General features: G+C 32.3%; 1 pseudogene; it reads right to left on the bottom strand.

The window, feature by feature from the left end:
* Positions 1-218: 218 nt before the first annotated feature.
* On the bottom strand, positions 219-9,724 carry LOC139484120 (perivitellin-2 67 kDa subunit-like; annotated as a pseudogene).
* Between the last annotated feature and the right edge of the window lie 4,534 nt (positions 9,725-14,258).

Genomic DNA, 14,258 nt, shown 5'->3' with positions numbered 1-14,258 from the left:
TGTCGACGCCTTATACATGTATGACCAACCATACGGTATGGGGTTTTCTCAGTGACGAAGACCTAATTGTTGCAAATAATAATAATAATAATAATATATATAAATATAATTTTGTACGATATAAAGAACAAACAAAGTCGAATGAACAAATGAACACATAAACAAAGTCATGCTCTTCATAGATTAATAACATTAGAATCATCTGCTCTTTTAAATTATATTTTTTAGTTTAGTTTGATTCCCCATCTCATCCGACATCCACCTCCACGTTTATCTGTATCGTCACGATAAGGTGCGGTGTACGAGTTAGATCTGGCGCATAAATGCCTTGACGCACCACCCCCGCACTGGCCGCCGTCACCATCTGGATACCATTCGTAACAAACTTCAGCATTCTGCATCCACTAAGGTGCATTTGAAGGAACTGACAACATCCACTGCATTCGACAAACTCCATCTCTTCTATCTGTGTCATCTCTGTAGTAACCAGTGTAGGATTTGACATTTGCACAGAGAAGTATTGAAGCACCACCTCCGCACTGACCACCATCACCATCAGGCCACCATTTATAACAAATTTTAACATTTCTAAACCAATCTTCGTAGCCATAAGACATAATTCTCCATCGCATTCGACATCTCCCATCCCGAAGGTCAGTGTCGTCTCTATAGTAGTTTGTCATGCTACTTATTGTCGCACAAAGAAGTCGCCCAGCTCCACCGCCACACTGACCGCCATCGCCGACAGGATACCACGAATAACATAGTTTTGTTCTGCTGAACCAGTATGGAACCGTTGTAGCTTTTTCAATTGTAGCAGCAATTTCAACTACCTCATTATGATTTGGTATAGCTTGTTTCAAAAGCTTATTCACTTTGGCCTTGTAGATATTTAAGATACCTTTATTTTTATCCATTCGCCCACTTGTGTAATACCAAACAATTACATGAAGTAGTTCCTGTAGATAAGCTTTATCTAAATAAACCTGCAATAACAGAAAAACACCCAGAAATATAAATCTATAATACTAAAATAACGAGGTCCAATTTGTCAGCCGTCATCGGGCAAAAACGACAAATCAAAGAATTCAACTTTATATATAGCTAATATAGGACAATGGTGTAGATTTAAAATTACACCACTCTAAACCCTTTTGTTTTCCACATAAATAATATAGCCAATAATTAACAAGTTCCGGGTCGAATCAGATACCGATACCAATAGTATATTCACCTTTTAACTATAATCTTATCTGTACGTTCCGCATCTGACCGTCGCACCACCAAACGGTGTATTTAGGATTTTGCTATACACACGGGTCATAATCACAGGGTTGACACTTCTAAATTCAAATCGTTGTCAAATTGTTCCCTATTGTAGTATTTTAATCAGTAAGACCTTCTAAGATAACAATACGAATACTAAAATCTGGACTTTAAACAAGGCGTATTGGTACAGTTTTCAATTTGATAGCGGGCATGACGTAAAACAACGATTCAAAGAATTCAACTTTATTTATAACTTATACATTGTATAGGACAATGCTGTTGATTAAAAAATACTCCGTTCTAGGACCTTTTGTTTTCCAAATAATTAATATTACCAATAATTGATAAGTTCCAGGTCGACGGGTTCACACATAAAGAGTTTGAAAGCAGAGAAATCGGCATGATTTTATCAGATGACAATACCAATACTAAAATAAGGCTTACGCATAATTATATACTTTAATTCAGTCACGGACCCGCGATACCACGGGTGTGTTCTAGTATAAAATAGTCTTACAGTCTAGGCAGATAAATATAAAAACTTATTTGACGAGATTTACGGAGAAAAGCCGAGACTTGTAGTGTTACTTCTTTTTCTGAGCATGTGTAGATAAATTTTATATTTAAATTAACAGATGCGCCACGACCGTATAATACGCCCGTCGTCTTGAGAAAAAAACATGATTTGGTAACAACACAGGGGTTTTACGGAAATCGTGCTTTGTATATCCTGACTCATTCCTTATTCCTGCTCAATAGGAAGTTAATATAACAGACAGACGCACAAAAAAAAAAATGATCACAACATGTATTATATATGTTTTTTTTAACTATAAAGCTCAATAAAAATTCAAATAACTCAAAAATCAAAAGAATCATCACGAAAAAGTAAACAGATCTTTAAATAATATAACTAATAGCAAATGTGTAAAATGTTATGCAATAATCATCAATAGTCTCTGAGATACAGCGCGACATGTGACCCTTCCCCTTTTCTACAAAAAAAACCCTCAATAACTCGAAAATAAAATAGAATAAAGAATAGTCACGATGAAGTATACAGATCTTCAAATCAATATAAATAAAGTGTGTGAAGTTTTATGCAATGATTATAAATTGTTTCTGAGATACGACGCGACATGTGGGCCCCCAATTATTTTTTTTACCAAATTAATTGCTCGATTAGAAAATCAAATTTTGAATCATTACCAAAAAGAATACAGATCTTTAGATTAAAATAAGTAGGAAATGTGTATGGTTTTAAGCAATAATAGATCGTTTTTGAGATACGACGCGACATATACACACATCCCTTTTTTAATTACAAAGTTCAGTAACTAAAAAAGTTTTAATGTGATTTTCACCAAAAAGGTACACATATCGTTTGACCATCGTAAGAAACAACTATAAAAGTTTCATGAAAGTTGTTATCAAGTTACAGTTCGACATGTTTAACCCATACAGACGGACAGACAGACGGACTGACGGACGCCGGACATTTGTATATGTACCATACTACGTCCCGTCAAAATTTTGACGGGCGTGTAAAAAGGTTTTCTGACTTACTGATGTTACTATACTAAAATGGGCAGAATAAGTTTGCGCCAATTGCAGTTTTGAAAGTTATTTATTGCGCCACTCTCTTTTATTTTGATGGTATTAATTGCGCCAATAAATGAAATTACATCCCAGCTCCTTTGTTCTAACAAGGGTGATCTGAGCCGGATCTCCCCTACCACATCACCCCAGTTTGAGTTTCTTTGTTATCCATGCTTTCCTTTGTTCTGTAACATTTTGGCTGGAATGTCAAATCCACTATAAAACTATAATTAGTTATACGGAAAAGACTATCTATCAAAATTCACGTAGAAAAAATCCAGTGTATATGCTGGGATTCGAACTCAAGACCTTTAGCATATCAAGCCACGACACATACCACTACACCAGGACGACTGGATACGAACTAATAGTAATTTGACATACTTAAAGGAAGCAAGATATGTTTATAAGTGGAGTTATCCCATTCATACATATATTTCGAATAATATACACAGGTATTTTTTGGAAATTTCAATCAAAATTTCTACTGACCCACACACATGGAAAAGCCTATGAGTAAATGAAAAAGAGAGTTTAAAAAAAATTATAGTACCTATATGGCCCTTTTCATCGATTGTCTTTTTTTTATCATCAGAAATCATTCCATACATTTCTGTCAAACTTCCTCCAAATAACCATGGATCTTTCATAACTGAAGGCTGCCATGCAGAAATTCCCCAGTAGCTAACAGATTAGTGCTGCCTCCTTAATACCTGTGAATTTTATTTTTCGATTATAATGATATTTTCACAAATAATTGAACATTCGGAGATTAAAAACGGAAAGTATTAGACACCTTTATCACATTCAAGTTGGGGCACATTCTAAAAAACACTGATGATATGCCGGCCGATAGTGTAAAGAATGAATACATGTTCAAATATGTTGCATTTTCATTACAATGAAAACAATCTGTTTATTTCATCAAGTTACATGTAACTGCAATGAGGGCGAGAGGTCGTTGGTTCGAGCAAAGGCCTGGTAAAACCAAACACATTTAAATTAATTTTGTATTTGCTGCTTCTCTGCAAAGGAAGCAGCTATAGGAGTTAGAACAAACACCGGTCGGCTCGGAGTCAGATAATGTGTCCAAGAAGGGTGACATGTCTTATTAAACTTGCACTTAAAATATCCGTCTCATCAGTTTACTTAAGAATTGAATTCTTATTTTTGTAACTTCATGGGGGTGTGGACGTGTTGACCGAAGTACTTTTACAACCCTATGAAATTGCAAAGAGAAGAATTCAATACTTATAATTACATTTTTAGATCATGAAAACACGATTTTTATCAAGATTTTATTTAATTTTCCTGTGCAATTTACTGTGAGACCTCGTGTCGTCATGGATGACAAATTTTATTATAATGAAACTGATTAAGGAATAACACGTGATTGCCGTGTAGCCAATCAGAAAAACGTATTATAATGAAATATACATCTAATGTAATTATTACATAGGAAAAGGGTAAATATTCATATAAAATACACATCTATTCCTGAGTATGGAAAATCATAAAGTTACATATGCATGACCAATATCTGTTACTTTTTTTTATTTTCCTAGTCACAATTATTTTGAAGATATAATTAGTTACTTAGTATACATTTTTCATTGACACTTTCTTCTTTTAAATGTATCTAGACTGGCTAAAGAGTACAAACTTATAATGCTTGAATAATACGCTTACTTACCGGACACTTTTCTGAGTAACCTGTGTGAACTTTGAATCAACTGTTTGTGTTCTAGAGGATCCTCCACCACCTAGTTTTATCATTTTGAAGAATATTGCACTGGCTTGGGCTTTAACTTGTGTATCTGTTCGTCCTTGGTAGTAACTCTGATCCGTTGTTAGAACAAGTCTAAGAAGGTCTCCAAACCTTCCCTGACTGAAGTAGTGAGTGCCAAAAGTCTTGATAAATTTCATGTACTTCAGACAAGTGCTACTATCAAACGTGTTCGGGAGAAACCTTTCTAAATACATTTTTGCAACACGACCAAATTCAAGTGCCGAATCAGGCATCACATTTATTTTATATCCGGATGTATAAGACGTCACTTCCTCTATGTACTTGGATGAATTGGTCAGATAGTCTTAGAATGTTTCGTAAGAACCACTTGCTAAAAATATTCCTTCTCCGATACCTACGTCTACTTTTCTTGCCATTGATTTCTTAACAGCATGACTAGTTTTAAGAATTTCAATATTAGAATTTAGCCATCCACTTGGAGTGTTTACAATACTCCAAACTTGGTCCGGTATATCATATTCTACCTGTTAAAAAATGATACGATTCGAGCTTTATGTGTGTATAAATAAAATGATAATCTTCCCTTAATGGACATTATGTCATAGATATACATGTGATATACTTGTAGAAAGAAAATATATTCATACTTAACAAGTGAAATGGATGCATACTATAATTTATGGATAATTTCTGTGTTCATCTCCACTATTTATATAAATATACAAATATACAGCATGGTACATGTACATGTACGTCTTGCCAGTAGGCTTTAGTTTTCTATATATAATTGTTTTGTTAATTTGATTGTATTTTTTGTTGTCTTTCGATTTCTTGCCAATGCGTTATCATTTTCTCTCGATTTATAAGTTCTTGAATGTTTTTTTCTCTGTATCTTCTGCTCCGTTTTGTTGTTTATCTTAAAAGATATATCACGATTATAATATGTACTGCATATTAAAAAAAAAATCAGATTACATATTTTTGTTTGTTCATCAATTATTTTCTTATTTAAAAATAATTTACTTACACCATTCAAAATCTTTGTTATTTCAAAGTCGCACGAGAAATCGAAGACCGGATACCTGAATCCATCTGTTGAGCTTAAGGTTCCACTAAAGTCAAAATATAGGACACTTCATTAACATCTAAACTTTGCCTGTATTTTTCAACCTATAATGAATAAAGTCATAAACTATGAGAACATATGTTCATTTAAACATACTTTACATATACACACTGTGTAAATTGTAAATAAACTTGAAATTGTTATGTTGTGGCCAAACCGGTTCTTGGGTTGAACACTAAATTTTCAAAAAAATCTGCAGGCCTGCAAGACGACTTAATTTGCTTAAAATTGGTATGGACGAATACTGTTACATATAATGCAGGGCAAGCTCATGCTAATTTGTCACATACATATGTTTTAATGGCATATTTGTCCAATTTCTGTATTGTACCTTCGATATTCGTTCACTTAGATACATGAAATCAACAGAAACTCGAAAATCAATACATTTTATAAAAAATCAACATGCGCTTGCCCTGCATTACATGTAATAGTATTCGTCCATACCAATTTTAAGCAAATTAAGTCGTCTTGCAGGCCTGCAGATTTTTTTGAAAATTTAGTGTTCACCCCAAGAACCGGTTTGGCCACAACATAACAATTTCAAGTTTATTTACAATTTACACAGTGTGTATATGTAAAGTATGTTTAAATGAACATATGTTCTCATAGTTTATGACTTTATTCATTATAGGTTGAAAAATACAGGCAAAGTTTGGATGTTTATAAAGTGTCCTATATTTTGACTTTAGTGGAACCTTAAATCTAAAGGTAATAAATCTAACTTTGTTGTGTCAACACCATCACGTAACCGGTTTAAAAATGTCGGAATCTTCTTACAAATCTTAGCAAGTAAGACATTGGGGAAGATCACAATTATGAAAAATATGCACTTTTGTTTAACCTCCAATCTACTCGGTGAAAGTTCTGTAGAATTTAGTTTAATCGTCAGCTGTTGCAATTAATTTACAATATGTCTCGGAATTTGTTGTATTTGGTTACATTTGAATCGCGTGATGAAATTGTTTGTTACATATTGAATTTATTTAAGTTATCATGTTACTATTATGAATTATTAATAATTAGAAAAACGCTGGTCAAGCAACCAGTGTTTGGTAGAGACCCTTAATTTCCCTGGGAAACATTTAAATCGGATTAACCCCCAAGGGTGACTAGGGAATAGAAATATGGTCACTTGGTCTTCTTCCGACCGGCAGTAAAACGCTTGCGGAAGTGGGGCGTCCGTTTGGCTGTGCGGGATGTATCAAGTTCGCAGTCACGTCCGGTCAGATTGGGGACGTTAAATCTGATGCCTCGTGTAAAGAGAGTGCCACGCTCTTTACACGTTAAGAACCCTTGCAACAACTCTTTGAGGGGTCCGTAGGTGGCCTGTTGCAAGGCAAAAATTCTGTCCCTATCCACTTGACCCTCATTTTCCAGTGGCAGTCCAAATTTCCCCGACTATCATCCCAAATGACCTCTATTATGACAAGTCCTACCTATTGTATTTATTGTGAACTTGTTCTCGTCCTGAATATGCATGATATATTTGCCACTGGACGTTAAGCAACCAACAATCAATCAATCAATTTAAATCGGATTATAGAAGGAAGATAACCGTGCATAACTTAAAGTTTTAAACCTTGTCATATTATAGGATTAATAGGATTTTTTTTCTTTAACATAATCTCATCATAGATACAATGGTTCAATCTAAAGAAGTATTTATATTTCCTGTTTGATGAATTTAAAGAAGAAATGATAGTCAGAATATGTAATCATAGTATCTTCAATCGTGTACATTTCACATTCAATGAAAATGTCATGGATGTCCCCCAAAAAAGGAAAGAAAACCATAACAAATGTATAGATTAAAGAACGTTTACAACAATTTAAAATGACCAACTTTTTAATTGACAATTCGTAGATTTATCCAGGAACTTCATTCTTGAGAAACGGGTTTCGTCTCTTAAAAGGGTTGCTATTTCATAAAAGTATCCTAAGTCTGTTTCAATATCTGTTTTAACGGTTATAATATATTCATGCACTTTCTTTTTTTAATATGGCATGTGCCTTCTAACATAATAACAGTATTGATAAGTAATTCTAACATGACGTGTTTCTTCCGCTTTGTTAATAAAATCATGCTCTAAATCCAATAAAATTTGCTTGCGCACGCGTATATTGACAACTGCAGAATAATGAATTTTATCAAATTGATATGCAATTAATATATTTCATAAACTTAAAACACTTCCAAACTCTTAAATGATGCACATGATGGTACTAATTCATTTATTATGACTGTAATGTGTTGCATTCCAAAATTGACATATTTGACCTATACTCGACAACCGTTCATGCTGGCGGTTCAAAACTCCTCCCTCTGAAAAATCACAGTGCCACCCGTTTTTTTTCTTTACAAACAAAAAGGGAGGTTCATGGAAGAGCCTACACAAACGCGTTACACTTATATACATTTGACATAGAAATTACCGTAATTGTCCTCATCAGAATCGAAATAATTATTGCAAGCTATACTTTATTGTAGTTCTAACATGATTAGGCATTTTATTTGTGTTATTTTAGCCCTCACTATCGCTCGGGCAAAAATAATACGAATATAATGCCTACCCATGTTAAAACTACAATAAAGTACAATAACTTGCATCAATTATTTCTGAAATTAAATACTCACTTAAACTTTCCAAAGTTTTCAAAACAACTTTCCCTCCAACAAATGTGTTTCACAGACACATGAATTACTCTGGGCACTTATATTTTGTTGGTAACAAGAGTATAAGCCACTATGTTATTGTAGAATCTGGTATTGTCTTTGAAATATACCAAACACTTATATTGCTCCCCAATACTCACTACTTCGCCAAATGAAAGTTTAAAGTATCATTCAAATGACAATGTTAAGAACAGTATTAAATTGGCACAGGAGATTAATGTCTGAACTTATGCGACATAAAACTTTATTTCTGCTACACATATATTGATTCATATTGTTCACCTTGATAGCACTCTAGTTTATAAAGTAATTAGCACAAAAACAATTTGTCTATCAACTCAGGCCAATATACGAAGTAAACATAATAAGCGTACATGTATTTTGAAAACAGTTGTTAGCTGATTGCACAGAATGTACTTTATATTAAAGCTATGTTTAAATGGATTATTCTTCTTAGACTAATTTTCTTTATCATAAATGAGGTTCTAAATTTGATATCTCATGAAGAGAAGCATAGAAAAACAAATTGCTACAAAGTAATCAATTACAATACATCTTGTATTGTTATACTTCACGTTAAAATGCCATATTTTGATTGGCTGATAAGAGGGTGTTAATTTATTCTATCACATGCCTGAGAGGGTGACAATTTTTTTAATGTTACCCTTTCGTCTAGACCAATCAAAATCCGATAGTTTTTTTTAAAGGACAATGAATTGAATTTACATCAATTAATTGTATACAATGCAAAAGTTCTACGTTTGGATCAGATTAAATTATTTTACTGTCAAAATAAAAAAAAAACTTATTAAGTTATTATGTATGTGACGTCATAGAAAAAACTTTTAAAATAAAATGAATTTATGAAAGACTGTCATGATAGGACATTCAGTATGAAAAAAATTAATAACACATAGCTGAGAGCTGAGAGGTTGATGATCAGATTGGTCCTCCTTGAAAAAATGTTAATCTTGGCTTCGCCGTGGTTGACAAAGTTTTCTCGGGGGGGGGTGGGGGGGGGGGGGGGGGGGGTAACAATCTGCTCCATCACCCTCTCAGCTATGTGTTATTGATATAATATCACACTTAATGCAGATAAAAGTGCATATCAAACACATTTTGCTGTCATTGATATTTATAGTGTTATGTCTAACATATGACACACACGGTCACATTATAAGTATACACAACATAAATATTCCCACGCCCTACATTGTATATAACATACAACTCCATAATTGTACTCTAAGTTAACAGTGCTAACCATAGTAGGAGAAGCATATTTTATATCCACGTCAGGCATAGGGTCACTTCTTTTTTCGATTTGTTGACTATAGGACTATAGGACGTAACGATTTATTTACACTATTGCTATAAAAAAAAATAATAACTAAGGCCACACCAAATTAATTTCTTGTTCTACGGATTTTTGGACTCCAAAAATTGGGGCGAGCGAGCGATTTGAAAATTTAAATAAAAAAATATTTAATTTGCAAATTTTTGAGGCGAAGCTTAAAAGTTAAGGCGAGCGATTATATATTTTTTTGTAAACATAAAATAGTAGGTTTTTCACTATATTAAAACTTGATTTATCACTTGTACCTTGATATTTCTTTAATTTATGAAGTATTTTTCCCTGTTCAACAAGAAATAATCAGATAATTGAATTATTAAATTTGGTCTAGTATGTATGTGTGACTGACAATGAGACAATTCTCCATCCAAGTCATAATCAGGTTCAGAACAACCCCTTAATGTTATGAATATCCATTTTATGAGGGGTCAATACAAGTTATAATATATTTTTTTTTGTAAAAACACTTTTAGTACAAAAGGGCTAATATTTTCCCAAAGAACTATAATATCTATATGGTATTAAATGGTCAAAACATGTCCAAGAATTTTTAGAAAAGTTGTTTAAAAATATAATGTACTTTCTCCTCTTTTTGAGTAAAAAATTCTAAGTTTTCAAAGGTTTTGTATAGTAGCATTATACAAATCCTTAGTATTTCCTGGGAACAGTTAATATATATGTTCCTGGTATTTCTATTTTCTTTTCTACAACAGTAAACATGGTAAAATGACCCCTTCAAGGCCCTTGTCTGAGGGATAACCTGATAATAACAAGCATAGGTCAAAGTACGGCCTTTTACACAGAGCTTTGATCCAGACCAAACAGCAACCTATAAGGGACCACAACTTAGTATTGTACACAATTCGAACAGGAAAAACCAACGATCTAATTTATATTTCCAAACGGGAAAACACCCAAACAACAAACGATAACTGCTGAACAACAGGTCCCTGAATCAATCAGGACAGACACAAACCTGCAGCGGTTATGACCTTCAACATACATTATAATTTCAGTTGAAGGCAAATCCTTCAGAAGTTCTTTGTACTTTATTTTAACAACGAACATTTTTTGATAGGGAATATAAGTCAGGGAAAAGAAACTAATGTTTTGTTCTGTACAGGTATTCCCGCTGTTATATATTTTTATCGGAGCACTCCCACTCCACTCATGCTGAAACAAATATTCTCACAGATATTTACAGTGTTGTGGGGTGCTTATAGGTTTAAAAATCGTTATATGAATGTTATACTGTGATTTTAAAAACAAATGTTGAGATCTTATAATAATACTTACAAAAAAACGGTGCAGGAAATGGACATGATTACATTTCCGGATGCGGAAAGCGGGAATATAATAAAAATAAAAAAAAATCTTTTTTGAAAAAAATAGGTGCGGGCGGGTCCGTCGAACAAGGAATTAAATTGGTGTGGCCTAAAACTCCAAGCAAAACATTTGTACAACCAATAAAATTGATTAGATTATATTAACAAAACAATGTAAACTTATGTTTATTTATTAAAATTTTTAAGTTTGGTTTATTTTTTAATATTCATGTATATCAAATTAAAAATATATATTCTGCTTAACATTTTTCTCAGTAACCATGTGCTTAATAATAGATAACACAATCAAAGGGTATATACTATAGTAATTGTTTGATTGGCAAATTTTAATGTTCAGTATGACATTATTTTGTTTTGGCTTAAATTGATTTTAATATATAATCTGCATGGGCATGCATAATATTTTCATATTCTTATGAATTAACACATTTTTAACAATTTACAGACAAATAAAAATTCGAGCCAAACTTTACATTAAGAGACAATATTTCTTACACTAGTAAGCAAATGATGATATGATGAATTATCAATTATTTTCTAAATAAAACAGAACTTGTTCATATTATGAATATATATAATTAGGTTACTTTATCTATTTTTATTTTCAACAAAGAAATTATGGTATTTTTAAAGCAAAGACAAACTTGTTTTTATTCTTATGAGTAAAACTAAAAATTGTAGCTTATTTGCTTTTCTGGTTAAATCCTAGAATATGACAGAAATAAACCAAACCACCAAATAACCTGACATTTTGTGTAGATCATTATATAATTAAATTTGTGGTAGAGTTATATGCATTTCCAAGTTGATTTTAAAGAGTTATACAAAATTTCTAAGGTGACTATCTGAATTTAGCTTATATTGAAAATTCTAGGTTTTTTTGTAAGCCTGACATTTTCTAAGATCATTATATAGTTGAGATAGCTGTAGAGTTATATGAAAATCCAAGTTGATTGAAAAAAAATATATACACATTTTTCCTTATAGTTGAATCCTTTTAAAAAATCTGAAAGCAATAGACGAAACTACCAAAACAACCTGACATTTTGTAAGATCAATATATGATTGAGTTAACTGCAGAGTTAAATGAAAATTCAAGTTGATTTGTAAAAAATATACAAATTTCTATAGGTGTCTATCTGAATTGAGTCCAAAATTAATATTCTAGCTTTTAGTACCTAATGTTTAATCCTTAAATTTGACAGTAATGAATCAAACTACCAAATATCCTGGATTTGTTTAGTTTAATATGAAAATGAGATACAATGTAAATTGGCTGATTCAGATCAGTTTAGATAAAATCAAAAGGTCAATACAGGCTGAGTACGGCAGAGACTGAATCAAGACTGGTCAAGGAATTGGTTGAGAGCATATTCAGATTATTCAATGATTATTAACATGTTTTAAAAGTACTCAATGGTTTAGTTTTACAAATTGTGACTTGGATGGAGACTTGTTTCTTGGGCACTCATACCATCATTTTTTTATGTCTAATTTTTAAGTCAAGTTGAGACTTAATTAGAAAGCAGTTGAGATTACGTCAAGTCATGTCAAAACTGTGCTTACACTGTTTTAAGTGTAATATGACTATAACTTTTGTTTTGCGTGCAAGTAATAGGACATCACGTTTTTCAGCCCAGATCAGTATAGACCATCCACTTTTTTCCTGTATCTTGAATTTGCACCGGTCCAAACTGCCTGACACGATCCCTAAATAAACATGCAAATTGAATAATTACACAGAATTTAAAATGTTTGAGGTACTCCTCCTAGATCAGAAGAGTTTGTCCTTTTTAAATCAACTCTGTTGTTGGAGCTATGCTAACATCGATTATTTCTAGTTGAGATATTTTTATTTATCATAAAGGCGGTTTTACTTTGAAATCTTATGTAGATAATGGTTGATAAAAATGTGTAACAACGTAATAAATTACAATACCATCAAACTAAATACAGAAACGACTTTTCAAAGAAAAATCTTTTGCAAATACATTTTACTTTTAATGAAAGATCTATACTTTTAAACGAGAAGACCTCATTTTGTGTGTCGCTTCTCTTCCTTCCACAATAATTTAATCGTCATAACTAAGTGTCATATGGGTACCATGTATAGTTGAATTTGTCATCCTCGTTTTTTATTCTTCCATTTGGTTTATTTTGGGAGAGAAAAGATATTCACCAGTCGTAAAATCTTTTACAGGATTCACAGTTTTCATATAATCAACGAAGCTCTAGATGAATGCTCTAAATGCCCGCGATTTCGCAGGTGTGTTCTAGTGTTTCTAAAACTAACAAATGATACATAGTCACCAATGAGGTTAATGCACGGCACACATATCCCACAACCAATCATTGTATATCACTAACAACTACTTAATTGTACGTACATATAACTTAAAAAAAACTCAAGATTCAAGATTTTCAAGATTTTATTGTAAAGCAACACTCAGGCACATAAATGTGTAACATGAGGTAAATACACACTAAAAAATATGAATTATAATACAAAGTAGATTCAAAAAACAAAAACAACAAAAAAACTAACAAAAATAATAAAATGAAAAAAGAATTCATACAAATTGATATACATATCACAACAAATTACTCAGCTTTCTGATAAAAGATGCCAACTGTCTATATAAATTAGCTTTACAGTAAGATAAAATAACAGATAATGTCTGCTTACTTGGATGCTTCGTATAATAACAAGGGATATGTTGTTCTCTAAAAAATAACCAGTTGAAGAGACATGCATATATTAAAAAGATAGTGAAATTCGTCTCCTACATGTGATAATGTTCAGTCCTCCGCCGGAATATTGTGCCAACGCCCATGCCAGTGTCAATGGGAATTTTTATATTAGACGTTATTAATTTTGTCATCCAGATTCTTGCATTTTCCGGGATTTTTATTAAATAAGTTTTTAAACCAAAAAAGTTTTTATAACTAGAATAAAATACACCTTTGGAAGATAATTGGACATTTTGATGCCATTTTTTGTATATATTGGTCATGTAACACCTGTGTTATCAGATGTTTGTAGTCAGCATTATTTTGGTTGACAAGGATATTTAAGAAACAAATCAATAATGTTTGTACTTAGAAATGGTTGAGTTACTTCCCCTACAGCAGAAAGA

The sequence above is a fragment of the Mytilus edulis genome, chromosome 8, assembly GCF_963676685.1.
Source record: "Mytilus edulis chromosome 8, xbMytEdul2.2, whole genome shotgun sequence".
NCBI classification, from domain to species: domain Eukaryota; kingdom Metazoa; phylum Mollusca; class Bivalvia; order Mytilida; family Mytilidae; genus Mytilus; species Mytilus edulis.
The sequence above is the reverse complement of the archived record's forward strand: the minus strand, read 5'-3'. Positions and strand labels throughout refer to the sequence as shown.